At 41.7% G+C, this 25,873-nt stretch overlaps 1 long non-coding RNA gene across 1 annotated transcript; it reads right to left on the bottom strand.

Moving 5' to 3' along the window:
- Positions 1-16,176: 16,176 nt before the first annotated feature.
- On the bottom strand, positions 16,177-18,109 carry LOC128802629 (uncharacterized). Its single transcript, XR_008435524.1, has 3 exons — positions 17,991-18,109; positions 17,728-17,778; positions 16,177-16,389 (listed from the first exon to the last, which is right to left on the bottom strand). It is a non-coding gene; the product is annotated as an uncharacterized LOC128802629 (long non-coding RNA).
- Positions 18,110-25,873: the final 7,764 nt, after the last annotated feature.

The raw sequence follows: 25,873 nt of genomic DNA, 5'->3' as shown, positions 1-25,873 counted from the left end.
ACCACGAACTTGTGCTTATGCCAGTGTATGTTCAGAGGCTCTTACCTGGAATTATAGATCTGGATTTCTGAGCGGATTACTAGAATAACTACTGAAATAAAACTCTACCAAGCATGATGAAAAGAGAAGATAATCCTAGTCAATTTATAGTGTCAGTCATATATAGCACAGTTACCCAATTCTAAACTCTCAAACTACCATTGTTGCAAAAGCATCAAAAGCTTTCCAAGCATCTAGCTGGAGTTTGGAGAACTCCAGCTAGAAGAAAAAAAGAAAGTAAAAACAAATGAAAGAAAGAACAAAAAAAAAAAAAAGGAAAGAAAGAAAGCAGAGAAAAAGAAAAGATAGGTGATCCTTATATTTAAAGTATGCAAATTAACTTCTTGACATTTGCATTACTAATTTTAGTGCTTTGATAGAAGTACTCTGTTACCAGACTTTAAAGCTTCAGATATCACCTCAAACAGCTAAGGAAGAAAGAAGGAAAGACTTCAAAGTGAACAATTACCTGTTGATGATGTATTATATTTAAAGGCTCTGGCTGTGGATTAAAGCTAGTCCTAGGATTGTTAATAGCCTGCAGTAAACAACTAATGAATCAAAGAAAAGGAACAAAAAGCAGCTCTAGTTGAAGGACATTCCCATTAGTACCAAAGGCCAGAGTGTAAGTGTTAAGTGTAACACAATAAAATACAGTCATTTCACACTAGAGTGTATAAGAATTTAGAAAAATGCTCACAGGTGAATTATTAGGGACTGTCCTTTGAGCTTTGTTCTCCAAGCCCTTTGATGCCATTAACAGCACCAGGTTTTCCAGTCCTCTGTTGGGTTGCTTTTTGTTTTTTTTTTTTTTTTTGCAATTTATGTGCAATTTCTATGTTGTGTAATGAAGAGGATAGGTCTGAATGTGAAGAGCTATACCTACAGCAGTGATAGAAACAGCAAACTTCCAGACAGGAGAAGTAAAAGCTCAAAGAAGGAGGCACAGAGCAGGAAATTGAGAGAAAACAGCTGAAAACAGTGCAGAACAAATTGGATGTCTACAGGGATCTCTCTGATTTGGAGCTGTTAAGAATCTTGATGAAATAGGAAAGTGAATGATTTAAAGGGGATGGTTGGGAGAAATTATCTCAACATACTTCAGTTAAGTAGATGACAGCAGTGCTGCAATCACAGTCCTTCAATCATGGCCCATCTTCTTCCCACCAGAGCAAAACCTTTTAAGATGTTGGCAGCATTCACATGAGCAACAGTGGAAGACCCTCATTTTATACTAAATGGAGCCCTAATCTGAGAAGCTTTAAAGAGGGAATGTTATTTTTACTCAAATGTATGGGAATTGAGGTTAGGGAGAACTTTTCAGGAGAATGTACTTTTTCTCTTTGAAAATCATTTTGGGAGAATTAAAGCACAGCAAAAGCACTATGAGCTTGCAATGCATTAGGGTGATATTGATACATACATATGTGTGTGTGTGTGCCATGGTGTTAAATGACTTTTCATCTTTTGTGAGATCTAAGCTTTTAAGGCTGCTAGATTTTCTCAGGGTTTAGGAATTGATTGAAAATAAAGGAGAGCTAAATGTGGATGATGCATATTGCACTGCACAGTGCATAGGCACTGAAGAGCTACTAGGCATTTCTGATGAAAGTGATTATTTTTAAGAATGAAGAAAAAAAAAAAAACAAACAGCAAAAACCCAAAGCAACAACAAATCACAACCAGACAAAACTAATTATGCCCTAGAAGTGACCTACAGATCATCTCTCTCTTTCTGCCATTTGTAGTGGATTGAGTTAATAGTGTATCTTCCTGAGGTAAGTTTTAAAACCAGCCTGGCTATTCAGCAACCACCATATCCAGCCTGTGGCAGGTCTGAATCACAAAGTTTTTAGGGTTGGAAGGGTCCCCTGTAGATCACCTAGTCCAGCCCCCCTGCCAAGGCAGAGTCACCTGGAGCAGGTTACACAGGAACTCTTTGGGTGGGTTTTGAATGTCTCCAGAGAGGGAGATTCCATGACTTCCCTGGGCAGCCTGTTCCAGTGCTCTGCCATGCTCAAAGTAAAAAAGTTCTTCCTCATGTTGAGGTGGAACTTCTTGTGTTTCAGTTTATGGCCATTGCTCCTTTTCCTGTTGCTGGCCACCACTGAAAAGAGTCTGGCACCACCCTCTTGGTGTCTGCCTTTGAGATATTTACCTCCATTAATGAGATCCCCTTTCAGTCTCCTCTTCTCTGGACTGAACGGGCCCAGCTCCCTCAGCCTCTCCTCATAAGAGAGATGCTTCAGACTCCTAATAATCTTTGTGGCCCTCCACTGAACCCTCTGCAGTAGCTCCATGACTTTCTTGTACTGAGGAGCCCAAAACTGGACACAGCCCTGCAGATGTGGCCTCACTAGTGCTGAATAGAGGGGCAGGATCAGCTCCCTCGACCTTTGGCCACACTCTTCTCAGTGCATCCCAGGATGCTACTGGCCCTCCTGGCTGTAGGGGCATTGCCAGCTTATGGTCAACTGGTCACCCACCAAGACTCCCAGGTCCTTCTCCAGTACGTGAGCCCCCAGCCTGTGCTGGTACTTGGGATTTTCACCTTGCTCTACATAAGCAAGGCCCACTGGCTCTAGGTATTCCCATCCCTGTCAGGAGAGATGCTATGTGCCTGAAGTGCTTCCTTAATCACAGGATGCAATATGGTAATTAATTAGTTTTTGAGAGTGAAGACTGTTTTTTTTTTTTTTTTTTTTTTTTTTTTTTTTGCAACTATAATAAGTCACTGGTTCAGTGCTGGGACCTGCTCAGCCATTCCTCATGATATCCCTCACACTGAATGAGGACTCATTGGTCAGCTCTCATCTCAGGAAAGGATTGCTAATGTACACCTGAGATAAAAATCAGGCTACATGAAGTGTCTCAGAAGCAATAAGAAGGATATGAGAGAGAATGAGCTGGCTTGTGAAAAGCCAGAAAAGGGCTCTGTACATGTGATGATGGGGGCAAGGCTTTCCTCATGATGTGCAGTGTTGTTGCTGAATGTCTGCTCCTCTCCATAGAGGTGGCTGCTGAGGGACCTGGACCCTCATATAGCAATACATTCATGGCAAGAGTTCATTTTGTAATGACTATAGAACTAAACAGAGAACAAAAGTGTCCCAACTTCATTTTGATTATCAGTCTTTCCCTACCGGATACTGAGATTCCTGTCTCCCACCATTCACTGTCTTGGAGACAGGTGGCCTTTCCGGGGCTGCAGTCCCATGGGAGGCAGTGAGTCAGTTTGGTGTCACATCACCACTGGAGAAGTCCCTTCTGCTGCCCCATCTCATCATCTTCATATTGCCCTTGCTGTCTCCTGACTGTAAGCTCCTGCTGCTTACCATGTGTAGGCTTACGGAACACTACTTTACATGATTTAATTCCAAATTTGGCAGAGGACTAACACAGCAAAAATGGCTCAGGGAAGCATCTGATGAAGATGGAGATGCCCCAAAGGAGGGTGGGGCATCACTGGGAGATTCCCTGAAAGGATGGAAGAGTATGAGAGGAGGGAAGGATAAAGGAGACTTGTCTTTTTCCAGACACATAAACTGTGAAACAGCACCCAAAGATATTTTTCTGAGATTTGCTAGAGTCCCTGGAAAGAGGCAGGCAGTCTGAACTGTGGAAGCTGAGCTGCTCTCTAGGAGTTTTGATAAAGATAGCCTGAATAATGAATGTGGACTACAAAAAAAACCTAAACCATTTGGAAGCTGAAAGTTAAATGAGGTGAAGCGCAAACATAATCCTTAGCACTTCAAGTAAATTGTTCATCATTACTCCTGTATTCACTGTTTGCATGCATATATGTGACAGCTGTCTGTATGTTCGGGGTTCCTTGGCAGGCCACACATATTTCTGCAACAAGCTGGCAGTTTCTATGTCCTGTCTTACCCTTTCTGTCCATAGTTTTTTCTGCTTGCTGTGAAGATTACATCCTGTGTAGTGTTTTATGATTGAATCCCAGACCTCTGGAAAGTCCCACAGTCAGTTTGCCAAAGCTTGCCATTTTAGTGCATTATTTGTTTGTGCCATAGCAATGCCCAGAGGCCCCTTTGTGCAGAGCAGCAGCTGTGGCTGGTATACTCACAGCTGTTTGTCCTAAGGTCCAAGACAAGCTCTCACAGCTCCATCCCTGCCTCTTCGGTGCACAGTGTTTTCAGCCATCATTAAAGCTTAATATGTTCCATTTGTCACCATTGTGAGAAAGCTATCTTGTTTGGGGGAAAAATATTTTATTAAACCCAAAGCAAAGACACAACCACTTTTGGGTGATGTTGATTATTCATAAAATGTCATTCCTGAGTTGTCTTATTTGCCAAGTGTGGGACATATGTTAGTAATTGACAATGAGCAGAGTGGATCTCTTCTATAAATGGCTGTTTCAAGACACGACTAGTAATAAAATAAAGGGGCCAGGGGTTCCTCAGAAGATCTAACACCATACGTCCTTTAAAACTGTTATCGCTAGCAAGCAAGACTTGGTCTCCCCCTTTCTCTTCCAGACTGCTTTTCTTCCTTTAGAACCTCAGGCCTGTTCCTCATTTTTGCTAATGTTGCAACAGACGTGTTTTTTGTTTCTTCAGGAGACAGCTAGCTGAAATCTATGTCTTGTGTTTCTGAATACACTTTCCCCCAGCATTTGTGCTATCCTTAGCTGAACAACTCCAGTAATGACATACAATGCTTTTCAGGGACCTAAAGGAGGAAATAGTTTCATGAAAATTACTTAATTGTTCCTAAGGATTCTAACTCTTCATTTCAGTTGCACTGCAGAGATGTAAAGTATCATAGATACTTTAAAAGAGCCAAAGGCCTGAATTTGCTCTCATGTCACCACTGCTTTAATGTGAAGACATTAATTCAGGTGACATAATTTCTGAACATATCAGTGGGTTGGAAGGGTTTTAACATACAAATAATTATGTAGGTGTGCAATCCTGCAGTCTTTTGTTGCCACAGACCTGTTTGCTCAAGGAAGTTATTGGTCTGCAGTGATGGAGGTAGAAACAGGCTTTTAGGAGACCTAAGTACCACTGGATATTGAATGGAATGGACAATACAATGCGCACAACAGGAAAGGTGCCACTTGCATAAGGCTCTGTCAGGTTTGTCTGATATTTGTTGGGTCAAGATATATAGTTGTTTGGGTGGCTGGTCACTTTTTTTTTTTTTTTTTTTCCATGCAGAATACTGGTAAGTTTCAGCATGGTTGTGGTAAAATGATGTGTAAGGGGATGCTGGAAATCCATCCTTCTGGTGACTTGGCCTAATTAGCAAGGAGAAGAAAATAAGGAGGTGCAGATGACTGATGCAAAGTTATACCTGCCCTTTATGATGTGCCTGCCTTTCATGTCTTAGTGGGCTCCACTTTGCTATGGGACACTTGTGTAATAGAAGAACTGGTTTACATTTTTGCCTGTTCTTTCCAAAGCAACACCAGCTGATGTGATCCACCCCAATAAACATTAGCTAACTATTCCAATATGTTCTGTGTGGGGTGCAGTCTAAACTAGAAAATTATGCAAAATACTGCATCCCACTTCCCAGGCAACAGCTATGGCCAAATTGGTGTGTGATTTATGTACTAACAGCAATAGCAGCCCACGGAGCACTAAGGTCAGCAGGAATCTTTCCACTGACTTCAAAAAGCATTATCTCAAGCCAACTGAAACAATGTTAGGCACTGATTTTACCCCAGAAGTGAACATGGATTATGAAACATTTCTGAGAGTCTGACTTCTATCTTTTATTCAATCTGGTGAGGAACGATCCCGAACCAGAGATGTCCTAGCTCAGGAGAGGTGACATTACTTGGCTACAAATGGAGCAAAACCTTTGGTATTTTCCATTTGTCTCAGCCTCCAGGATGTGAAGCTTTCCCTGGCCCTTGGGTAGAGAATGCAGGTTAGTCTTTCCATGTGGAGTCAGCATTTGTTGATCTGCTTTCCAGTTTGTATTGCTTGTTTTCCCATTAAAGGAGGAAAGAAATGCAAATTAGATCACTTTTTGGAAGGAGGGGGAACTGAATTATTGTTCTTAGCCTACTTCAAATCCATATAAGTCCCATGCATCAGTTCTTGGGCATCAAATAAAGTAAAAAATTCATAAATAGAAGGTCTGATCCCTGCTTCTCTGTACCCACAATTTTAGCAATAATGGTTTTACATTCAACTGTTGGACTCATCATTAGTGCACTTTGTATAAGGATGGTACAGCCTGATAACACTGCTGCCTGGTAAGAAGTCAGAGAAAGTATTCTAGCAGGGCTCAGGTACTATGACCACTGCTTGGGAAAAAACCCAACCAATTAGCAAAACTCCAGGAGTAACAGTATCCCTCATAAACCAAGGAAGGACCTTGATAACTACAGGGTTGAGCTATTGCTTTTCAGCTCAGAATGAAAATTTCTTATTGAACACTTTCAGGACAGAAAAAAATATGCAACAGTAATCTAGAGAGATTGGATAAAGTTAAGCTTTTATTTTCAGCTCTCCCAACTATACTCTGTTAAATTACATCTTGGTAGTACACGAGTAACAGTGATTTCAACCCTGTGGCTCTCAAATTGTGGGTAAAAACATGACAGGCCCTGAGCTTTTCCTCTCTCCCAACTCTTTCTGCCACATGAGTTATGACTCTCCAGGGAGCAGCAAGAAAAGGTTGGAGAGGTAACACTGAGCAATGTGGGTGAGGGGAATCAGGCATGACAAAGTTAACTATTACCACCCAACGTTTGATTTCCTCTATAGACCCTTTGCACTAAAGACAGCCAGAGACAATGGTATTACGTTATTGCTGACAGTAATGCCTGTGTTGGGATATATGGTTTGCTGACAGCAGTTGAAATCTTGGAGGTATTTGCCATCGGGAACTTGGTCCCATCCCTCCTAGTTTGTTTATTATTTGCAGCTCTGATGCTTTGGTCTCTCAGCCAGCTGGCTTGTGTGGAAAGGAGGTTCCTGGAAGAGCAGCATTAGGCTGGCTCAGGCCTTGGGGGGTCGTTACATGTCCCTGATTGTGCACTTGACACCGACATGCTGGGTGATTTAGGACCAGACACTTGCTGTCTTTCCCTCCATTTCCCTCCAGTGAAATTGTTAATGGTGGTGCTTACTTTACAAACTGTGTGGAGCTGTACAGTTGCCAAGCTCTCTTTAAGCAACAGATGACATCAATTAGTTGTTTTGTACAGGCCCAACACTGAGAAAGGAAAAGGTTGTTTCAGTCATTGTGGCACTGAGGTCATTATGTTTCTCCATCCATCTTGAACATCTAGCCTTGTAGGGCATGAGTCAGGATCAATTGTGTACTTTGCCTTTCTGTGTTCAAATAGGGAAATGACCTGTAAATGTGGCGATAGTCAGCAATTATCATCTGATGTATCAGATGATAAAAATATAATGTGATTTATTACCTATCTTTACTTTGGCCCTGGTATGAAAGATTTTACATTGTTTGCTTAATGGACTTGCAATTAAACAAAGAAAGAAAGAAAAAACCAAAACTCTAGTAATTATCTTTGTTTTCTTAGTGATCATACTGTTTCTCCATTATTTAGTCTTCTCCAAATTTCTCAGAATTTTATACTAAAGATAAACCTCTACTTCCGTTTGAAGTTAAAAGCAAATTTAGCATAGACTTTAACAAAACCAGAAGAGGCCTCAATGTCTTGCCAAAACTTTTTAAAGAAGATGCTGAGTTGCTTATAGGAGATGCTTTAGATTCTTCATACTATGAGTTGGTTTACTGAATACTGACAATGCATATAAAAAGGGGGGGGGAAACCCCCTAGGGTCTCATGTTATTTGAACAGAAAAAAATGCCTCACTTGTTTGTGATTTACACTGATTAGACCAAAGTCTTATGGATTACTATGCTTTTTTCTCAATATAGGAAAAGCATACAGGGAAAAATTGGCAGTTGATTATGACTACCATAGTTCCACCAGTGTAATAGAAGCCAAAACATTGCAGTACGGGAAGGTTTCTTTGTGTAGCAGTTTGGAGATACAGTCAGATACATGGGGGTTTTTTGCATGGACTAATGTGTGGCCTTGGCATCAAGTCTACAGCTGCATTACATTTGATAAGGATTGCTAGAAGTTAAGACCTTCAAATAGGCTGTCATTCATACCTTTGCAGGGTGGGGTGAAGGTATGAAATCTCCTCATTAAAAAAGAGTCAAATCACATTACTGGAGAAGATCAAGTTACTGGACTTCATGCGCTTCATGCATCTCTGGCATTCTGTTTGCTTCAGGATTGCCTCCAAGATGTGAAAGAGGAAAAAGACCTGCTGGAAAGCCCATGGTTGTGTCCTTCTTAACTCAAGCAATAATCACTGTAGCTTCCTTTCCCACTTGTTTCCTTGTGATGCATTGGTCCTCCTGGACCCAGGCTCTGAGATTTCAAGGCTCTTAGCAGCCCACTGAGCTCTGAGGGAAGAGGTAGCACACGTGTGTGATGAAAAGGGTGAAAGCTTTATGGTCCTCGTACAGGCGCTTGCTTATCACTGTAGTTTTCCTTAAAGATCAAAAATAAAGTCTTCCTGGATTTGGAGCAGTAAAAAGTTGTTTTTATTGCAGAAATTTGACACCATAGGAGTTAAAGTAAATCCATTATTTTGGTTCTTCATGGTGCTGCTGCCTTGCCATATTTAATACTGCACTGTTACCAATATTGTGCAAAGGCTTTGGTACAGATTGAGATTAACAAGTAACAGTGACATCACACCAATAGCAATAATCTAAAGTAAATTATCTCTTCTTCCTACTGTTCTTTGCCTTTGCATTTCTGCTCTGGCTGAATTACAAAATGCTCTAGGCCACGCATTTTATCAAGGTGACTGCAATGCTGCAGTAGCAAGCATTAATGCCCTTTAGCTATTAACCACATGGTGCTCCAAATAAGACAGAAAACCATTAGGAATGCCAGCTGCACCCACCCTACTGGGAATTTAACATTTTTCTGAAGACAAAAAAGATTTTGCTTCACTAGTATTTTATAATAGCTAATAATAATAATAATAATAATAATAACATCGTACTTTCAAAATATGTTTTTCTAACCTTGGAGTAATACTGTATATAACTTTTAATCAGGTCTGATATTGTATGAAAGGGTTTGTATTATCCTTAGGAAAAGACAATAACACAAATGAAAATGGATTCTCAACCAATGCAAACCAGAATCCGTTAGCTTTATTGGAGTGGATGATCATTCTTGTTTTCTTCACCCCAACACTGTGACCATTACTCCAGGGGCAAAGAGGGTGTTAGCAGTTTTTGATAAATAATCACTTGACTATTGAGAATCCAGTTCCTCTTTTCTTTTCTTTTCTTTTCTTTTCTTTTCTTTTCTTTTCTTTTCTTTTCTTTTCTTTTCTTTTCTTTTCTTTTCTTTTCTTTTCTTTTCTTTTCTTTTCTTTTCTTTTCTTTTCTTTTCTTTTCTTTTCTTTTCTTTTCTTTTCTTTTCTTTTCTTTTCTTTTCTTTTCTTTTCTTTTCTTTTCTTCTCTTCTCTTCTCTTCTCTTCTCTTCTCTTCTCTTCTCTTCTCTTCTCTTCTCTTCTCTTCTCTTCTCTTCTCTTCTCTTCTCTTCTCTTCTCTTCTCTTCTCTTCTCTTCTCTTCTCTTCTCTTCTCTTCTCTTCTCTTCCCCTTCCCCTTCCCCTTCCCCTTCCCCTTCCCCTTCCCCTTCCCCTTCCCCTTCCCCTTCATTGCCTTTCCTTCATTTTTTTCCCCACGTTTCCGCCTTCTGCTTTCTTTCCTCTTAATACCTTTTTTTTGTGTTCGTTGTGTTCGTTTTTGTGTTTTTAAGGTTGTCTATCTGGAAGCAAAGCAAACACTGGCTTTTTTTCTTTCTTTCAAAGGAGATTTTTGTTGAGGTAGTAATGAAACATTTGTGGTAAGCAGCAAGAGGCCATCTGCAAGACCCTTTAAGCCTTGGGATCAAGACACCCATAAGCAAGGGTTCAATGCTTAAAAAATTATTCACAAAGTAAGCATATCAGTGAGGTGCACCAAAAGCAAAGCCTCTCAGAGTGCTTCTCTCAATGCTGTTATTTAAAGTTTTTGCGTTGCTTCAACCCACATGGCTTTGAACAGAGCTTCTGAGGACGTCTCATTTGAAGCTGCCCTCTTTTTAACTTGAGGACAGCTGCTCTCCCACTTCTTCAGCTACCAGCCTGCAGGCAGGAAGACAAAGACCAACCCCGTCTCATGTGCAGGGACTGCAGATAACTGGGAAGGCCCTGGACCTACACATCATCCATCAGACCTCCCATAGTCATGACTGCCATTAAATCAAGGGAAAGTTCTCATGAATGGCCGTCCCACAACCTCTGTATGCTGACTATTTGCAAGACACATTTACTTCCAGTGTTAGATGATGAAACCTGCTGGGGACGACTGCCTTCTCTGCATGAACATGTAAAGGTAGGGACCCGAGGAATGGTTCTTCATGTTTTCACTTCTTCTGCTTGCCAAGTGAGGGTTGCCTTTTGACTGAAGAGCTGGGAAAATCAGCCCCTTCTCCAGTGTCCTGATGTTATGGCTAAGGCACCAAAGGGATCTAGGAGAAAGGCGGCGAAGGCAGCAAGAGCCGTTCACACCTGCTCTGTGTTTCAGGAGGTTCCATGCTCCAGGTGTCTGTCTCCCTGTTGGTCCTGCACTGCAGTTCCTGCACCTGTCACCCTGAGCTGGGTCTTCCCACCTCTCATATGTGCAACTTGCGGTGGAAGAGGATGAGATGGGACGACCTGACTGAGTCTGCTTCTGTTGCTTCAGTTTCAGTAACACTGCTGAGGCTCTTCAACTGCTGCCTGCAGCCTGCTTATCACTGTGCTCGCTTATCACAGCGCTGACAGGCATTTTGATCCTGAGTAAGTAGCACTGCAACAAATTTGGGATGTTGGGTGTGAACTTGTCTGTTCTAATGAGCTTAGAAGGTCCTGATCCCTCCATCACAAGAAATTTACGAGGCAGCCTGGAAAAGGTTTACTGGTGGGCAACAAAGATGATCGAAGGTACAGAAAGGCTCTGTGTGAAGGATGACTCAGCTAGGACTTTTGTATATGGGAAAAGAGATAAAGGAGATGGAGGTGATACATTTGCAAAAAAAAAAAAAAAATTGAGTGGCATGGACAGAATGAATAGCTTGATTTTTTTTACTCCTTTCCAGTACATGAGGTGGGAGACATCAGATTAAGCTAATAAAATAGCAGGGCTCCAAACAAAACATCTCAGTCAGCTGACCCATGGATCTCCCTGACAAAGGATGGTGTGGGTGCTAAAGTTTTTAGGATTTCAAGGACAGACTAGAGATGTAACATAAGAGTAATTCCCTGGGAGTACTAACCACATAGAAACCACAGCCTCATCAGGAGGATCCTGTTCTGAAAATTTCGGAAAATTAGGAGAGTGTTACAGGGAGTTTTCACATATGCTTGCTCACTAGGCATCTGCTGTTGGTGTGGTGGGGAGTAGGATAGAAGGACCTTCAATGTGTCATTTTACAGTTTTCTTTCTGTTCTTTACAGCACTGAAAAGTCTGCAAAGCTGCAGAAACTATGAGTAGGCTTTAGGTCACTTAACTTTAACCCTCAGAAAATAGAGGCTCTAGTCACCCATCTCCCAGAAATCAGTGGCATGGAGGGCACACCACCCACCCTAAGATAGGTATCCAAAAGGACAGATGAATCACCATCCCCAGCTACCTTTTATTTCTGATTTCCCAGAGAGTCTGGAGAGCTGCCTCGTGTTGGATGAGTAGTTTCTTTCTAACTTCAGTTAATCTTACTTGAGTGAGACTGATCCTGATTAAAGTGGATTTTGGCAGTAGGTTTAAGGCCTTTTTCTGCAAGATTTCAAATGCCACTGTGTTAAGGCTAGCATTTATTAGATGTGTCCTTTGAAAAAAGCTGCTTGAGCATGACTGGGAATTTCACTCTTCAAAGGTCAGTGGTCTGCAGTAACAAAACCAATCAAGCTCTACCTGGGGGTCTGAGGAAGCTCTGTTTCAGAGTGTGGGACTTCTGACATTTCACTGCCTCTTTAGACACTGCATCTGAAACTAATTATAAGGAAGGTGACTGATAGCTGAGAGACAGAGATTACTGGCTTGTGTTATACTGTGCAGAAACATTACATGACCATTCCCAGCTGTTGTTCCGGCATGGGGTACACCAGCTGTCTCATCAACTCACACCATGGAATAACAGCACAGGAATCTTCCATATTATCCTGCCATAAGAAAACAACTCCTCCTGACAAGACCCCAAAACTAAAAAAGAATATCTTGAAAGCTATTTTTTTTTGCTTCCTCTGATTACATTTTGCCTTCCAGGAAGCAGATGTAAACACAGTCCACATCGATTCCAGCTTTGTAATCACCAGCCTTTATTTTTGTAAATGTATCTAAACTGTTAACTTCATTTTCACAGCACTTAAATTACTTGGAAAATTCTTTCTCATCCAGACTGCCAATATGTAGTGTGACAGATTTTGGCACTATTGGAGCAGTGTACCCTGCCTGCCTTCTGTGGATGCTTCTGTGGATATGTTAATCATTACTGCACAGCTTTCCAAACCAATCAGATATTGCTGAATGTTATGTACATATAAATTAAGCAAAATACATGCATTTTTCTTTTTAATTCTGCCTTTTACAAGAGATTGTGACATTCAAGACGTAAAATCAAATTTGCATTTGCACCAGAATTTAGATTTTATAGGGACAGACTTAGTAAAAGACAAGATTAGCAAAAATAGCCCTATTGTATTTTCCTTTTCTAAATTTGACTGGATGTAATCCTTTAAATGTATAACCAGTATCTTATCAACACAAAGCTACTATACTTGATCCCAGATATGAAACTGGCAGGAAATGGTTTACTGCAACAAAAGGCAGAAGTGTGCTTTCACCAACTTGCCTGAGGAAAAGGCTAAAAATCTTAAACCTGTGCTTTAATGGTAGCTGAATTTTAAAAATACCAGACGCTATTTGATATTTCGATATGGAAATAATAATAAAATCTATGAATACTAATGCTTCAGGGTCTTACAGTGTCATAAAGCCACAATAATGCTACTGAATATATCTAAATTTTGCTGATACAGAACTGGTGGAAGGGTAGAGTCAGATCTCAGGTATTTTTCACCTGTTGTGTTTAACCTGGCCATACCTTTACCTACCATGGTCATTGCTGTGTGTGCAAAGCTCAGACATCAGAGCTTTTTGTCTAGAGAATATGAAGCAACACTATCCTTAGGTAAAGGGAGCCCTAAACACATTCAAAGACTATATAGTGTGGGAGAAACTCTAATTTAAGCCACTGTGGGTGGCTGAATACTCTGAATCCTTTTATGTATCTTTTAAAAATTATGAGCTGACAGCATCATACCTTACCTACTACCCTTAAGGCCATTTCGTGCTGTCCTTGTTCTCCTGGGGGAGGTAAGGCTTGTCGAATGAGTAAGAGCCAGCAGTATCTAGATACCTTCCTCCCCTTCACTTCAGTTAAAATTAGGCACAGAAATGCCTTTGTGGGTTTGGGCCTGGTGAGCAGTGAGATATGGCAGGGAATCAAAGTGACCTGTAGGAACAATGTGGCAGCTGAGCAGCTGCAGCGGGTATTTTGTGGCAATGCTGGTGGCAGATGGACCAAAAGAATTGTCTCTGGATGCATCAAGGCTATTCTCCTCTCCGTGCAGAAGCCCACGCTCACCTGAGGTTGATGCTGACTCTCTAGGATGGATGGAAATTACAGCTGACCTAGTAACTTGTGCTAGCTGTCCCATCAGCTTTCTGAAGAAAGTGTTTTCTTAGAAGCACTTCTAGAAGTCCTCTGCAAGTTGGTGGTGTGGCACTTTTTAGGAATTTGCAAAAAAAGTGACATTGCAAGCAACCAGACAAGGGCTGGACAGTGTACAGAGACAGCTTCCAAGAAAAAAGGCTAATATCAACAAATATAGGTTGGATACACATAATCATTTATCTACTCTGGCCACACTAACAGTAAACCAGCTGCAAACATATGCAGATGACATGCTGAGTGTACTTCAAAGGCTTTTTACAATTCCTTAGTTTGGACAGAAGCAAGGCAAAGTGGGTGCCAAGATAGACACAGGAATCTTCCCCAGACAACCATTTCTTAGCCTGGCATTGCATCTTGATTACTCCCTTTCAGAAAAGGAGAGCTGCCATAATTACCTGGTTTCTTTACTGTTATAATTGGCACTAAGCAAGATGATTTTATGGTTGCATTTAATTCTCAAGCCTAAAGGAAGGGAGAGAAGCCTAGGGCAGGGGAAGGTGGAGACATGGGTTTTAGCTGAAATAATCTGTAGGGCTGAGCAATTTAGCTAGAGAGCTATCAAATATCCAGTGGAAGGATTGGGGAAGTTCCTTCCCATTTTCCGAGGCTGCTTCAGACAATGTGCTGGAAGTTTGTGTGAGGGGCAGGCTGTCCTGATGCCCTCTCAGGGTCATCATCCAAGAGCTGTGCTGGGGGCAGGGAGACACAAGCAAGCATACAGAATGGTTAAAAGCTGCCCTGCAGGGCCAGGAGCTGGGCAACATGGGAATAAGTGTCATGCCTGCTGGGAGGGCCATGTCCCTGTTAACCCTGTTCAGAAACTGCCACCTCACTTTGCAAATGCTCTGAGGGTTTGTTGTGAGCCCTTTGTGGCAGTGAGGTGTACCTGGGCTCATAAACACTGTGTACCACCTATGAATGAGCACTGGTATGATTAAGTCTCGGTGAACTTTCTTTTTTTTTCCAAACAGATAAAAGATCCCTTACAAATCTTTCAGGTGTAGTTCCAGTATATTTTCCATACTGGATGCAGCTACAGATTTCTTGTCTTTCCAGAAACAAAGGTGCCACAAGGGTTGTGTACAATGACAGGTAGCAAACAGTGCTGAAAATCCCAAAGAAATATCATCATAAATGTCTGTTGATTTTGAAGTCATGTAAATATGACAACTGAGCTCAGGTTCAGTTAAAAAAAAAAAAAGTATAACCCTCTACAAGAAAAAAAACTTGTGCACATATAAAACCCTTCCTGGGATTGTGATTTTTCCAAAGTACTGTGAAATGAAAGTTGTTTTTCATTCAACAGCTACAGCTGTGACTCCAGCTGTCCCTCCTAAATGTTATTTGATTCAGGAAGCCTTTCATGCTGAGGATTGACCTTTCAAAGGGATTCATATTGTGTGTTACCCCTTTTTGTGCTTCATTATGTATATGCTGATGAGCTGAGGGTGGTGGCCAGGTGATAAATTGCTAGCAAGTGATAAATTGCTAGATAACCTACTCATTAGTTGGAAGGCTTGTAAGTAAAGTAGAGAAGAAAGAATCATGAAGATCAAGGACTGTTAGTGGAAGCTGGGGAGAGGTCCCGTGGAATAGGATTAAAATGAGTGAGTCTCAACCTGACTGTATTGGTGGGTGCTGCATGTAGTTCATGCTGCTTTTTGGAAGGGGTGGCTGGACATTCCCACCATGACTGGAAAATTTTCTCCTTTAGCACTTTGCACCTGTGAATTTTAGTGCTTAGGCGTGTAAATAGATTGCTCAGCCTGTGTGTACCTCTGTAAGTCTGTGCTATTATAATCTTCAAATGAATAGCCATGGTGTCTTCTACGTGGAAAAATAAGAGTCTTCTCCTTGGGGTAGCAAGGGATGGGCACTTGGTTGATGCTGACTCCAGTGTAGCTTGGGATGTAAGGCCACGCAGTACAGCAGTGCCACCTTCCACCTAAGGAAGGCTCTCCTCCTTGTTGAAGAAACCCTTAATTTTAATAATTAAAGGACACTGATTGTCCTTTCCTGCCCAAGATAAAAGCATCACACTTGTGTGTTACCTGTGAATGCTGATAAAATACCTGTAGATAAATGTTGCAGTTTCTGGCACTATCTTTTGGAGTTCTTGAGACAGCAAATGCTTTTCAAGGCGTGCATGGCTGGTGGAAGCCACCCTTCTGCCTTAGCTGGCAGAAGATCATGTTTAGTGCCTATCAAGACTTAGTTCTTGAAAACTGCCTCCTGAGAGAAACACTTTTAATTAGCTGGGCTTTCCTGAAATGAGTAGGTGCAAATGAGTAAATTTAATTACTTAATGCAGCAGCCTTCCCATGTAGGCAGTTGTGGCTTTTTCTTGTCTAAAAATGTTTCAGACAGAACTTGGACTTCTGGTCAATTGGGGCTGGCAATCAGTGTGAAATTAGCTGCGTTTTCGCTGGTATTGGAGTGAGATTGGTCTCTTGCCATAATTTTTTGGCAGCACAAGCCACATGTAAAAAAGAGACAATACTGGAGTCGGACATAGCTATGAATCCCCTGTGGCTGTCTCCATACCTATGAAAAGAAAATGCCTGATATTAGCAATGACGCACCAACTTTGGGAACTGTTCCAGGAGTTGTCCCTGAAGCATCCAAGGACGATAACAGTTAAGTATATGCTCCTGGAAACAGAAGGGCAAACATACAAAGCATGTTAAGTCCAGGCAGCCAAGCTGCAAGGATGCTGTGAACAGAATAAGCCTAGGAGGAGCCACAGCAGATATGCTGGGGCTTTCACAGCTTTGTCTGCAGTGGGAGATTAATCTAGACTTCTTTATTGTGCCTACAATACAAGGCTGGGAGCAGGTAACCTCCTACCTCTTTCTGCAGAGGTTCCCATCTGCAGTGACTATACCCTGGAGGAGTTTGTACCATCTGCAATGGACCATCATAAAACACTCTAAGACATGGAAAACTGTTTATGTTGCTATTGAAGCACTGGTGCTTGACAGCAAATACTTTTATTTATAGCGTCAACAGCTCACCTGAGGAAGCAATGCTTGTTCTCAAGACCATGATTTTGAAGGCCCAGCACTGCAAAACTTTGGGACCATTCACATGTGTATATGTGGTGATACTAGTGTTTTATGCCCAAAGTTATTTTATTGCTGCAGACAGCTGTATTTCAAATTCTTGGAGCCTGGAGAAGCATGGTGAGCAGTTAGCAATATATTAACACAGATCAAAAAAATACTTCTGAATATCTGTGCCTAGCAAACACTGCTGTCAGGGTGAGGTGTAAGTGGCACTGAGGGCTTGTAGCAGCCAGCTTTCCAGACAGTCTCTTGTAACATCCTGTAAAGGGTCACTAATACTATTTTTCAGGACTATTTTCTAGTTATGTACAAAAACATCTTAAATCCCTTCAAAGACATTTAAGTGAGATGCAGTTTGAAGAGAGGATTTTTTTTTCCCAATTGAACAATGGAGAGAACTTAAAGGGGAGACGCCAATAAAATTACAGGCTTTTTGGGTTATCCAAGTAGTTTGACGTGGAAGTGAATTTTTTCAGGAAGTTGGTAGTCAAACCAATCGGTTGTCAGGTTTGGATATTGGCATTTGGACTGACCACTGAAGGTATGGACACGCCTCTGAGAACACAGGGGGTTAAAAACAAGAACTCCCAAGGGAACTGTTTCTTTGGTTCAGGTCAGAGAGTGCAGACTCTCCCCTGCCCAGCCACGGGCTGGGTGGGGGAGGGGAAGCCATGCGGCCTGGTCGAGGTAGACCAGGGGGTTGAAGGACTGGAACTGAGCCAGCTCCTGCGGACAGAAGGGTGGAGAGAAACGGAGATGCCTTTGTTCCCCCCCCCCCCCCCCCACTAAGGGAAAGAGACAGAGAGTTTGACAGTACCTGGAATATTACTCCTCCTTGATTTGAAGTAGATGAGAGACAGTCCGGGACCTGAGATGTTAGAAGAAGAAATTTTTAAGTGAAAGGAGATGGAGTGGCTTGTGGCTGGACTTTTCTTGTTAGCCATAGACTGAACCAAATTCTCCTGCAATAGAGACTGCATTTTGGGGGGATGCAATGGTGATCCAAAGAGACCTGCTTCAGCAACTACCAGCAAAAGGAGTGGCAAGAAGAGAGAAAAGCTGAGGAGGGTGTGGTGATACCCTCTGTCTTCAGGAAGAAGATGATCTCTGTTCCTGGACCCTTAGCCCCAGGGGAAAGTGGGGGGGACTGTAGTCCCAAGATGAGAAGCTGAACTGTTGTATCTTTGGGTCCGTGGCAAAGCATCCTTAAAGGAGCCCTATGAGCAGTCTGTCCATGCACGGTGGTGAGAGCACTGACATGGAAAGGAGAGTGTCACACTGGCAGATTTTTCTCTGGGTGGTTGCCATGTGTGACATGGAAACACAGGAGGTGGCAACTGTGTTTCCTGGGGGGGTCAATGGTGCAAGAGAGACTCCTCTCTCCCTTGATGGACTGAGTATTGATTATCTGAAGGGTGGCAACTTGATCAGGAATCCCGGGTGATGTCTCAGTGTTGTTGTTTTGGAAATTGGGTGGGAGGAGGAGTGTTTTGGAGGTTCTTCATCCTGAATTTAGTGTGTGTGTCTTTTACAGTAGTAGTTTAAAAAAGTTTTTTTATTTCCTTTGTTATTAAGCTTGGGCCTGCTCTGCTCTGTTCCTGATAACATCTCACAGCATTTATGTTGGGAAGGTGTATTTTCATGGGGGTGCTGGCATTGTGCCAGCGTCAGACCATGACACCAAGATAATCTTAATCTGAAAATTAGAAGCAGGAACATCAGGTTAAGAATGGGGTGAGAACAATTGCTTTGACAATGAAAAGACAGAAAGAGGTTTCCAGTTCTTAAAAATTTCACTGTGGACTCCCAGTCTAAATTAGGATACTTACAGCAATGCAGTCTGTGCAATAGAGGAGAGAAGAACAGTAGGTAGGAGGAATAGGAATAAATTACCAGTATCAGAGGAAGTGGGTACTTGGTGTGTAGATTGTGAAAAATCCATGCCAGGTAATGTCTCCTAACTTCTGATGAAAATAACATTTTAAGAACTTCCTACTCTCTTCTCATCTACAGAGTACTATTTACATTCATACACCCTGCTCCTCCCCTTCCTCCCCACCTTGATTGGGCTGTATAGATGTTTAGGAGGCCACTGGGGAACTGTACTAGTGAATTGATCAGAAGCCTTTAAAATCCTTGCCAAAAAACACAAATCACCCCCGTGCCTGAGCTAGTGGCCCCTACCTATGTTTGCAAGGTACTATTATTTCCAGTCCAAAGTCTCTGTATGGAGCTTGCACATTCTTCCTCAGCCTGGATCTAGCTTGGGGTGCCAGCATGTGGTGTAGATGAGCCTGGTTTATTCCATGTACTGGCCACAGATCTGTCTATACAAATCCTGACTGGATTTTGTAAGATCAGGCCCATCTTTTATTAAAGACACCTAAAATTACCCTGTTTTCCTGTCTTTAAGTGTTCTCCTGACAGCACTTCTTCGTAGAACATCCTTTCCTTAAAGCTTTGTTAAGTAGTAGGGACATAAATAAATATGTACATAATCCTGGGATTGGCAGCCATGTGAATGCTATGCACATAATCCAACCCTGTCACTGGGAATTATGAGTATCCCATGAAAAAAAGCAGAATCGCAGTAGCAGGCAGTGATCTGGTAATCCGTACAAGTTGGGGCTGCTTCTGCCACTCCTCATCCCCATTTAAGGTTTCTCAAAGTAAAAGATACATTGATATATTTTTGCTGTTTTCATTGGCAATTCAACTACATGAGTTTCAGTTGGCTTAATATAAAAGTTTTGTTGATAACTTGTGCTTTCAGTAGTTGTCACCATTTTTGAAAATGACAAAATCTATAAAAAACTTGATGCCATTAAAAATACAATCTCTACAGAGAAAAGCCCCAATATGAAGTTTGCTCAGGTTGTTTCAAAGAAAACGTGGTTATTGCAATAACTGTTGATCCAAAACACTTCACATGTGGGAAAGTTTAGCTGAAGAAAGAACAGTTCATATATATAAAGACAGACATCTATAAAAATAGGCATATAACTTGACCATTTAAACTCCTAATCATGAGTTTAAATAATGAGGTTTAGCTCACTTCCTTTTCCCAGTATTTCATCTGCAGATTTATCGGTATTAACTGTAGGAAAGCGATTCAGTTTGCGTGTTCTATCCTGCTCCATCTGGCCTTTTAAGAAGGCTCACACCAAGGTGGTTATATCTTGGGATGGAACATCTTCATATGGTGGTGATAGTTTGTTTCCTTTAAAGTATTTTTCTATTGTGGTTCTGTGATTCAGAGGAGCCAATTAAAAGCATGCTCTTGGCAGGACATGGCTTTTTCAGCTTATCAACGCTGGAACTTGCTAGATAAGCTCTGTTGCAGTCTATGCCTATATCATGCTGCTGTGGCTTTTACATGCACTGTAACTTAATGCTGGCTACAAATAGTATTGTACTTCCTATACTTGGAATTTAAATGCTGGACAATTTGGCTTTTTACTGGGTTCAATAGAAAGTTATGAAGAATTATGTGCCAGATTTTTTTCTCTTCACATTTAGGCCTTATTTTAAGAATTCTGTATTGGCTTCATGCTGAGGTCCATGTGCACACAAATCGGTGCATGGGGAACTACATCCTGCCACGTGGCAGCCCCCAGGAGCTTTGCTGGGATGAGAATTGGGGTGGTTCACCTTGTGCAAAAACTGGCCCTGACCCACATGTAGATGAGCAGCTATTGCTCTTCAGTGCTGTTTTGGCTTGGGATGAAATAGAGCTGAGTGGTGTGCCCAGGAACAGCATGTTAGAGTTGGCTCCATGGCAGGATAGAGAAGCATTGGGAAGTGCTGGGTGGCTGCTGCTGGTGGTAACCTACTCTGTTGTGACATCATCTAAGTAAAGGATTTCCAAACCTATGTGTCCAACGAAAGAGCATGTTAAAGGATCTTGGGATGTAAAGTACATATTTGCCACAGCCATGCTAAGATCCTTCAAGCCAGAGCCCACTTAGTGCAGTTTGAATATTTCATACCTTTCTGGTTTTAGTTTGGTTTATCTGCTTCCAGCTGAGTCACATGACTGTAAACAGATCAGTTTGTCTCTAAGGAAATGATTCCAGAAAATTGTGAGAGTCAGATCAGTCCAAATACCATCAGCAGAAATGACGATTTTAAAACTCACATAAGGTTGACCAATCTTATACTGCTCCTGCTCCCTCTCTCATGTTTTTCTTGGGTAAACGTATAATTTTCTGGCACAAAGTCTAATTTGTTGCATAGATGCTGACATTGCAGCAATGTTCCTCAGCACATCCCAATTTCAAAAGCAAAAAATGGCCTATTTCAAAGTAAAGCAGATATTCATGAGCCTGTGTCACCAAAATCAATGTGGAGATCTAAGCTTTAAGAAAAACTAGTTATAAAATAATTTGGGTCCTTGAGAACCTTTGGGTCCTTGAGAAAATCAGACTTTTTCTTATTAATGTTGCTGTCATAGACTTGCAGACAAAGCAAAACTGGCTAGAACTGCCACAAGAGCCAACTCTCCATCAGCTCAGCTCCACAGCAATTCACAGAAGCATTGCTATTGTTAATATTTTCTGTAGTTTGGTCAACTGGCTGCCTGGTCACAGCAATTTAGGTGCTCAGCAGATGACAGCTCAGTACAAGAGGCAACGCTGGAAAATGTCAGCACTTGGAATAGGGACAAGGAGCAAGTTTGGGATTAGGAAGGTGCTAGAAGTGCACTGATTTCTGTGCTTTTCAGATTTGTCTTTCAGGTTTGTGCTACTTGTGACGAAGAGCAGATGGCTGGTTCTGCCAGTACCCTGTGCCTTTCCTGAGGCACAGGGAGAGTAAAGTACAAACAGTCACAATACACAAAGGTGTGCAGACATCCTCTTATTACTGTGGTGAAGCTCACTGAAACAAACTTATGGACTGCAGGTATACGTCTGCTCAGCACTGAGCCCTTGCCTTCAGGCAATAGGATCACAGTCCTTAGGATGACTGCCATGATCTACTTATCCTTGAGTAAATAGTTGTTAATTCCTCCTCTGGATAATGTATGACTAACATTAGTGGGACACCCAATTACTACTTGGAACACAGTCAAAATTATCTTCCTACCACTTTGCTTTGCATCCCCCCATTTCTTTGCTTCATTTACAATTTCCTCTCCCTATGTTTCAGAGCTTCTTCTAGGCAGGCATGCTGTAAGCATCAGATCTCCTCAGCATGCCAATGTACCTGTCTACTTTGTTCAGCTATTAGTGACAGGATACCATTAATTTCTCTTATCCTACAGCACTGCCTTTTACAGAAATCCCATACTTTCTGGCCTTTCCCAAAGAAGCCTGCAACCTGCTGTGTTTGTCTGTGGTTAGCTTAAAGCACTCTGAAGCAGTGGGGTCTGAGTCCCTTTTTATTTATTTTATTTTTTTAAAATCTGGACTCTTAGTGCAGTGAGATTGATGTACAGATGGGGATATTAGTGAGACATAACTTCTTGACTGGAAATCGATCACCTTGCTTAATGTCTTCAATAATATGACTCAAACTCAGTAAGCTCAGATACTGCCTTTGGGTTGATCCAGACTATGAAAAAAACATTTAGGATGGAAAGTAGTCCAGAATGTTCTCTTGTTAACATGGCTGCTTGTATTTGAAATTTAAAATATGATGTCTGTAATTTAAAATGTGATCTTTACCTTTTGTGCCTCCAATTCTCAACTCCATCCTGCTGCAGTGGGAAGGGGAAGCAAAAGAGCAACATCTGATTTGGGAGAGTCCCCATGGGGGTGAATTGGCGAGTATGATTCCTAAACCATGATATCTGCAGTAAAAGCTGAGAACCTTCCTGTGTAGAAGATGCCTGGTTTTCAGAAGGCAGTTTCTGGGCATTTGACCCATTTAGAAGCATCAGACAGTGGGTGCCTTCAGTATGCAAAACTTGTGCATGGTATTTTTGAGCAATCTGCTTGCTGATGAGTTGCTGCATCACAAAGCTGCCTAAGTGGAGCAGCTTCTTGCAGCAAGGCTTTCAAATGGGTATCATTGTGACCCACCTGTTGCTTGGTGCCAGCAACAACAGGGACTGGAGGAATTTTGCATGTTTTTCAGTCTGAAGTCCAGATTCTGACCCTGCATGAGTGCTGCTATCCAGTGATGAGCTGTTCGCAGTCCCAGCTGGGTACACTGCATATCTTCTTTCCAGCCTTGTGGGCTGAGGGAGGGAATAATGTGCACTGAGTGTACTGGGATTAGTATTTGGCCCTTAAATGGCTTTATCAAACTGTGGGTAAGCAATAGTGTTGCCAAGAAGAGGAGGTAATGAAGGGTCATCACACTACACATCTCCTCCATTTCAAAGCAGAGGAAGGCCTTTGTGTTGGCAATTCCATTCTCCTGGCCAAAACAGAAAATAGTATGGCAACTTTTCCTTTTTTTTGGTTCCTTTCAGATGCTTGCATACTGTGTTATGGGTAGGAAAACTTGCTACACTATCTATAGACTTATTTTATTTAATCCATGCAGTTATGGGCATATTGAATTTGAGGATTGACCCTGGTGTTTCTGTAGTTCTGGATTTTCTATCTGATGTGGTTTTGAAAAGTACCAGCAAATTCTTGCAAAAGTCTTTTGTTTTTAACTGTGGCTCATGGATATTCTCCAGGAGGAATGGCAAAACTTGTCCTGAACTTTCTCCTCCTGCTTTCTGTTAAAGATTGATTGACCCTTCTTGGTTTACCTTGCCTTTGAGCTATGGTGTTGGAAGAAGTCCATCTGTACACACATAATCAGGGCCTTTCACCAAACTTCCCCATGGTGTGTTCCAGCAGAGACTAACTATGGCCACTTCAGGCATAACCTGCATGTGGCAGCTGTGGGTAGTGAACATGATCTTAAACGTCTCCTACACAGAGAATCACGAGACAGCCTGCAGTCTCATTAAGTCCCTTGTACTCTCCCATTCCTATTTTGTTCATTTAAATTCCCCTGAAGAGGGAGTATCAGCTTTCCAGAAGAGAAGAAACACTGACTGCTTACTGAGCAACAGCTGAAAGCTATCATTTTTAAACTTATGATTTCTTTTGACATTGAATGCTTATACTGGAAGACACATCTTTCACTACAAACTATTTCTATTTTGCTTAGTAGAGCAAAAGAAATGATTAAAGCAAAAGCTATTCCCAGTTTACAATCACTTCTTCAAGATGGTAATAATAATTGACCTTAGGTTAGTCTCTATATAAATTATATTTGAAATTGTGTAAGTTGCAAAGAAGCACGGCCGGATAGTCCCCAACACATATTTTCCAAGAGAAAATTATGTCAGATTTCAGTAAGACATGGAGGGAAACTTGCTTTAGTTCTTAAATGCTGGTGCCCTAAACAGAAATCAAGCACTTGTGTCCCATATGTTACAAGTATAATGTTTTGCTAGTCATTAACAAGAAAAGTGTTATGCTTAATCTGAGGCTTTTCTAAAGTATTTTTTTTTTTTTTTTTTTGCAATTATGCTATGGAAGAGAGCAGCTGAAATAATAATAAAATTTTACACATGCAGGGAACTTTCATCTGGGAATATCAAAATAATTTATAAGTCTAGTTAAGTCTATCTTGATATTTTCCTAGGATACTGCTTTCCTGTGGCAATTGGTAAGCCAGTAACTTTGCCCTGGTTTAGCAGAAGGGAGAACTGGGGCACAGAAAGGGTGAACAACCCAAGCAGGGTTACTGCAACAGATCACGGAGGGTTAGCCAAGACTCATGCATGCAGAGATGGGGTTTACACGATGGGTTTGGGTTACTTCTTGGTTTCTTATGGTAGGGAGGTTCTCACTGCCAAGAACCTTTCCCCCATCACTGTGGAATATCCAAGTCCTGAGGATCTACCTCTGGTTGCTGGTAGCTGCTTGCCTCCCTCTTAATTTCATTCATTCACAAAGGGTCACTCGCTAGGTTCCCTTTGGATGCCCAAGCCCCTCTCTTCCCCGTGCCAGAAAACTGGGCTCTGCAGCAGGCCCTTCCCACCCACAGCAAGGAGCCCAGCTGGCACATGGAGCACCTGAGTGATGGACTCCCAGACAGCCACACTTACAGGGGTGGCAAAATGCACTTGTTGAAAACCTGATGCATCTTCAGGTTTCTAGTATGCATCCTGAGGTACCTGGAGAACAGCAATCCTTCAGTTGTAAGTAATGATGCTAAATCCCTAGTTGAGAAGAAAGGGTGAAATCTCCTGACCACTGAATGTAGGACTACTCTAGGGAGTCTGCCAGCCACTTAAGAGACACATCTTCAAGATTAGGCTCTGATCTGTGAGATCTTTGTGTGTCTCTCTTGAAACAAGATGACCCCTTGGTCCTAACAGCTCCTTTCTGTCTGGAGCTGCAAATACATCTTCTTTAACAAGAACATATTTTCACAGGCCATAAATCAAACGACTCTTCTTTGTCAAGAGAGAAAGGCCCCGTATTTCATGGCAGAGAGGTTGTAAAAGCACAGGGGTACTCCCTGAGATAAACCTGGGTATCTGTGGATGGTCTGGGCTGGCCCTGATGCAGAGCCACATTGTGTGCTCTGGATAGAGAAATTTTCCTGTTGTGCTCATTTCTGCTGCCCATGTGAAATCAAACTGTGAAAACAGTAACTGGGAAACATAAATCTGTAGGTTTATAATTCATCTTTAGGCAGGTGCCAATGCATAGTCTTATGGACACTTGCAAGATTATTATAAATTTTATTTGTTCAGTTTTATGTGTATTGGGCAGAACGGTTTTAAGGAACAAATCAAGGGTGAAAAAATGAAATGTGCATTGTAGCTCATTGTCAGTCACATGCAAAGATTATGATTTTTTTTGACAGAGGTTCCAATAGTAGTTTTAAAAGAACCTTTTTCCTTTTTGGGATGCAGAATATAGGAATTGTAGGAATTCAGAGATTGTAGGAAGATCAGGGATTTTCCTACAGAGATTTTAATTGTAGGAATATCAGAGATTTTC

The sequence above is a fragment of the Vidua macroura genome, chromosome 1 (assembly GCF_024509145.1).
Source record: "Vidua macroura isolate BioBank_ID:100142 chromosome 1, ASM2450914v1, whole genome shotgun sequence".
NCBI lineage: Eukaryota > Metazoa > Chordata > Aves > Passeriformes > Viduidae > Vidua > Vidua macroura.
The sequence above is the reverse complement of the archived record's forward strand: the minus strand, read 5'-3'. Positions and strand labels throughout refer to the sequence as shown.